The sequence below is a fragment of the Lissotriton vulgaris genome, chromosome 1_1 (assembly GCF_964263255.1).
Source record: "Lissotriton vulgaris chromosome 1_1, aLisVul1.2, whole genome shotgun sequence".
NCBI classification, from domain to species: domain Eukaryota; kingdom Metazoa; phylum Chordata; class Amphibia; order Caudata; family Salamandridae; genus Lissotriton; species Lissotriton vulgaris.
The window spans coordinates 1368157014-1368163115 of record NC_141685.1 but is presented as its reverse complement, the minus strand read 5'-3'; the positions used below and the strand labels follow the sequence as shown (position 1 = coordinate 1368163115).

General features: G+C 44.5%; 1 non-coding gene across 1 annotated transcript; it reads left to right on the top strand.

Moving 5' to 3' along the window:
• Nucleotides 1–5789: 5789 nt before the first annotated feature.
• Nucleotides 5790–5871, top strand: TRNAS-AGA (transfer RNA serine (anticodon AGA)). The gene has a single exon. It is a non-coding gene; the product is annotated as a tRNA-Ser (tRNA).
• Nucleotides 5872–6102: the final 231 nt, after the last annotated feature.

Sequence of the window (6102 nt, the reverse complement as noted above, 5' to 3'; positions counted from 1 at the left end):
AATCGGTGGAATGATGCCTTTGCAAAGTTAAGAATTCCCTTCGGGGTTGCTTGGCTGCTTGCACAGGGAGTCAATCCACCTCCTCTAAACCACCAAATCTATTATAGGTAGAGAGGCCATTCCAATGTAGCAGGGTCTCCCTGTGGCCCCGGGACCTATTCGGCCATTGGTGGTGCTGGACCAATGTCCAATTGTCCCCCTGATTACAGCTCGGTCGGGGAGGATAGAAAAAGGATAGTAGCTTGGGTTTGACTAAGGAGTCATCATTACTGGGCCAACTACAAATGTGGTGCGCCGTGTGTGGATCTTCGAAAGTCACTACTATGCAGTCCCCCGGACTGGATTTCAGCGTTGGCCCTACCCAGGGAGTTCTGCGAACCATCAATACCCTACTTCTTCTGCCATTGGGGATTGGTCTGTTGACATTTAACCAGTGCATTATTTTATTTTTAAGTGACCAGTGATTTTCGGATTGGCCATTACCTAAAGTTGGAACACCCGTCAAGACAACGACATAGTCGTTTGCCTCTGGGGGAAGGTCAATATAGCCACCTCTAAAGTTGTCTTTAGCTGGAGGGACCTGGGTTTCACTAGGAATCGGTCTAATTGGTGTTTCGTGTTTGGGATGTTGCAAGTTACGTGTGGAGTCTCGTGGAGAAGCCTTTGGTTTAACGCGAGCTTGCTCCACCGTGACTGTCCTTGGTTTAGGAACAGGTTTTATTGTAGGTGGTTCTGAAGAGGAAGCTAGATTGGTTTGGGGTGCGGTAGGTTGTGGCATTGGGTCAGCTGCAATAATGCCCTGGTTTTCCAGACTTTTCAACCCAAGAGTGGCCAGCGCAATAATGCTCTTTTCCATTTCTAACAAGTTATTTTCTATCCTTGATAGTCTTAGGTCCAAAGGTGACAAAAGTTTTTTAAGTGTGTCCCAAACCACCTCTATAAATTCTTTATTGTTATTGGTTAGCCCGTCTACTTCAGGGTCCTCGCCTGCTGTGGTATTAAGGAGGGGAATGGATGGATTTTTTCCCTGTCCCTCACTACATGACTGGGTATTAGGGGTGAACTCAGCTCCAGCATTAGATGCTGTGATGTTATTCGTGGGCAGATCTTTTGGAACAGCAATTTTCGCTTTCTTACGGAAATAAGCTGAGCGAGAATTGCGTTTCCTCTTTGGTTGTTTGCCACTGGAGATATTATGAGACAGATTCGGGAGAGATACAATGGGAGCAGGGATGTGCACACTAAGAGGTGTCGATGGAGTCTCCTCATCCTTACTTCCTGAGGCAGGTTGGGGAATAGCCGGGGTCGGTGAATGGTGAACATCTACCTGAGCGACTATGCAATGTGGGCGGGCTGGGCGCTCAGGGGTAACAGAAGTGGCTATGTGGCCTAGGGAGGATTTCTTGGAAAGTGCAATTACTTGGGACACTCTTCTTGCGGCATCTAGTTCTAGCGAGACCCGGGTTTGAAGCTTAGATATTTCTTCGTCTATGGCTATGTTAGTGCGGGTTATAAAGTCATCCATGGGGCCACTGATTAGTGACCCACGTTTAGAAGACTTGCTACGGGTTACCCTTGGATCCATAGCACTGGGGCACTGTGACGAAGATAGGTCTATTTCCCCTCAGTTAATAATTTAGCTACCAAAAGAATTGAGCCAAGAGGGGTGGGCCAGTCCAGTCCTCTCAGTCCTCGAACGGCCTCAAACGGTCCGCTCTTTGCCCGGTCTTAGCCCCGGGCGCTCCCGCGCGCTCCCGCGCAGCGTCTCTCTCTGATATTTATGGGCCAAGAGCAATGGGGCGTGTTGTAGGAAGGTGGGGGCGGGGCATTCAGGGAGAGCGGGGCCAGGTGACCCAGCCTCCGGGACCGGGACTCCTGGGAAGGTGAGTCCCGGTTCGCGCTCGCAGCCCTGAAGCCTCACACGCCCCCACAGAGCAGCCAGGCAGGAGACCACGAGCTGGAAAGTGAGGTGAATCCGCAGCGGGACCCGCGGAGCGGGTTCCGCAAGTCGTAGGTTTTAGGCAGCCTTTACAAGCAAACAGCGCCGGCCAGGTCCAACAAGCAAACAGCGTCCTCAGTGGTGAAAAATGTAATAGACTGTTTGATACTACTAGGACATACAAACTACCACAGTACATGTCTTACCTTTTACTTACATTGCATGATGCCCCTAGGACTACCTAGGGCCTACCTTAGGGGTTACTGATATGTAATAAAATTGGAGTTTAAAGCTTGGCAAGTAGTTTTAAATGCCAAGTCGAAGTGGCAGTACACTGCAGCACAGGCACTGCAGTAGCAGGCTTGAGACAGGTTTGAAATGCTATTTCTTTGGGCGGCACAATCAGTCCCTGGGTATATGGTATACCACTTTACAAGGGGCTTTCAAGTAAATTAAATCTGTCAGTCAGGTATACTCCAATTATACACATGATTAGGGAAGAAGCACGTGCACTTCAGCACTGATTAGTAGCGATAAAGTGATCAGAGTCCTAAGGCCAACAAAAAGATACAGCAAAATGCGGAGGTGAAAAGCAATAAGGTGGGGTTGGGACCACCTTAAGAATGCAAGGTCTAACAAAAACGAACTAAGGATAACATGAGTAAAACATCAGGTTTCTCTACAGCATTTGGTGAGACAAGTGGGCCTTCTTTTAAAAAACTTGAGTGACCCATGAGAGTATGCATGCAAGCCTATGGTATTCCAAACTAGAGATATACGCATGCAATTTTTGTTTTTAGGAGAGAATGTGCCTGCTGAAAAAAACCTTATTTTTAAAAAGTGCATTGCAGAATATCAGGAATTTGCTGTGGCACACCTTGAAAACTTGCATACAGATTATGTGCACACACCTTGCAGTCGGTTGTTGTGGCCGAGTGGTTAAGGCGATGGACTAGAAATCCATTGGGGGTTCAAATCCTGCCGACAACGAGAATCTTTTTAACATCGGCTACAATTTCAGAAGTTAACCTTTAGTATTTCTTCCATGTCAGTTTTATAAATAGGTGGCTTATTTTGGTGTCACTATTGCCATATCACATATTTATTATCGCTCCCCCTTTCATATCTTTGCTATAACTCTCGTCCTTCATTAGCGCTGGTGCAAACGCTTCAAATTATTATACCCTGGCTCTCTCGGTCATACCTGTGCATGCACATGAAACTTACTTTACCAATAAAAGAAGCAAATAGAGAAATAAAATAAAAGTGCTAGCTGGATTAGGCAAACACACTTCATAAAACAGCATTTTCTTTTCTATTCTCCCCCGTGTTACAAGCTTAACTGCTCCCTGTGTAATTTCTCTTAACCCGCTGTTCCTGGAAGAGAATTTCATCTACAAGCTTTTTCTGTGTTTTTTCCTAGTCTTTTCTTTCCCTTTTCTTAGATTTGTAACTGTTCCTTTACGTGCTCTATTTAGGCGCCATTAATCTCATTTGAGCTCCTTGTACCTGCTGCTGTTTTCTCCACACCTCATACTGTCTTTTCCCTCTTTCTCTCTTTCTCTGCGGTTGGTGGCTACTTTCCAAAGCGTCTGATGCCCCAATGTTCCTTCGTCTTGTTGTCAGACGTGAATTTGAAAAGCAACAAAATTAACAAGCCTTTACCACTCACACATGGCAGAAGTTTATACTTTAATTCAATGAGCTAAGAAAAGTTTGTTGTGGGGCCCCTACGAGCCATGGTGCTTGCTTCATCATAATTAGGCATGCAGTCATTAGCCACAGCTCTGATTATGGGTCACTGAGGTCAGTTTCAATAATTCCTCAAAAACCTAACCATGCAGTCCCCCCTAACTGTGTAGTTATCTTGCTTTACTGCTGTTTGTGTGATTAGCTGGGAGGAGCTCACGGCAGCATCCTCCCAATAAAAGTGTAGATGGACCGTTCCTTAACTCTTTCTTGCTTCACATACAGATGGCTTGAGGAGGTACAGGGGAGATGCAGGTCTAATAAACAGAATAGAATATCTGCACCAGGTGTGTTTCTCTGCATTGGTGTCCCATCACAGGCCCACCAGTGTATGTGTGATCTTTGACTCCTGCCAGTTCACAAGCAGGCGGCCAGGAAACGGTTTCAGCCTATCAACCACTGAGGAGATAAAGCCTTTGTATAAGGAATGAGGAAGCAATGAACACATTCAGCCTATCACAGGAGTAGCCCTGAGTGTTCGGAATTATAATTTCTTCATGTCACTGTACGTTATTGAGCCCAAGTAGCTCGCCGTGATCGTATAGTGGTTAGAACTCTGCGTTGTGGCCGCAGCAACCTCGGTTCGAATCCGAGTCACGGCATTGTGGTTGGCAATGTCACGGCAGTTGGGTTTATCCTTTACAGAATTCCCAAATGTACCAGTTGTTTTTGTAAAATGTCTATTAAAAACAGATCCTTTTCAATATTTAAACGATCTAACAACAAATTATTTAAACACACATGATTATAAGATGTAGGTATACTGTACTTACTGACATAAATTATCGTTCTTGAACATATTTGCGGTAAGGGGAGCGGAGCTCTCCCCCAGGCCAATCAGAATGCAGATGAATGCAGTTGCAGTTGAGTGACCTGTGTTGTGGCTGTCTACAGGGAATGCATATATGTAGCTGTCTCGCAGCCCAATCCAGACGTCAATCGAAGACAGGTTTCAATGCAAATAGAGCTGTAAGTGCAGAGAAATGCTCACTCTCTAAAAATGGCATTTATACAATAGTAAGATTAAATCCAACCTCACCAGTAGATAGGATTTATCAATAAATAAATAAAGCTTCTCCTCTCTGATATGGAATTACCCCCCAAAAAGTATAAGGGAATACCCAATGCTAACCTATGAGAGGGGAAGACCTCACAGTAGTGAAAAATGTAATAGACTGTTTGATACTACTAGGACATACAAACTACCACAGTACATGTCTTACCTTTTACTTACATAGCATGATGCCCCTAGGACTACCTAGGGCCTACCTTAGGGGTTACTGATATGTAATAAAATTGGAGTTTAAGGCTTGGCAAGTAGTTTTAAATGCCAAGTCGAAGTGGCAGTACACTGCAGCACAGGCACTGCAGTAGCAGGCTTGAGACAGGTTTGAAATGCTATTTCTTTGGGCGGCACAATCAGTCCCTGGGTATATGGTATACCACTTTACAAGGGGCTTTCAAGTAAATTAAATCTGTCAGTCAGGTATACTCCAATTATACACATGATTAGGGAAGAAGCACGTGCACTTCAGCACTGATTAGTAGCGATAAAGTGATCAGAGTCCTAAGGCCAACAAAAAGATACAGCAAAATGCGGAGGTGAAAAGCAATAAGGTGGGGTTGGGACCACCTTAAGAATGCAAGGTCTAACAAAAACGAACTAAGGATAACATGAGTAAAACATCAGGTTTCTCTACAGCATTTGGTGAGACAAGTGGGCCTTCTTTTATCTTCCATAAATGCAATCCTTCCCGGACCCCTTTATTATATAGCTCTTCAAGGAAAAAATATAAAGCACTTACAAAGGAGCCTCAAATACTCAAAGATGGTAGACTTCTTTAATATGGGACATATACTAAAAGCAGCACGAAAACAGAGTGCAATAGGGTCCAAAAAACTTGAGTGACCCATGAGAGTATGCATGCAAGCCTATGGTATTCCAAACTAGAGATATACGCATGCATTTTTTGTTTTTAGGAGAGAATGTGCCTGCTGAAAAAAACCTTATTTTTAAAAAGTGCATTGCAGAATATCAGGAATTTGCTGTGGGACACCTTGAAAACTTGCATACAGATTAAATGCACACACCTTGCAATCAGTTGTTGTGGCCGAGTGGTTAAGGCGATGGACTAGAAATCCATTGGGGTCTCCCCGCGCAGGTTCGAATCCTGCCGACAACGAGAATCTTTTTAACATCGGCTACAATTTCAGAAGTTAACCTTTAGTATTTCTTCCATGTCAGTTTTATAAATAGGTGGCTTATTTTGGTGTCACTATTGCCATATCACATATTTATTATCGCTCCCCCTTTCATATCTTTGCTATAACTCTCGTCCTTCATTAGCGCTGGTGCAAACGCTTCAAATTATTATATCCTGGCTCTCTCGGTCGTACCTGTGCATGCACTTGAA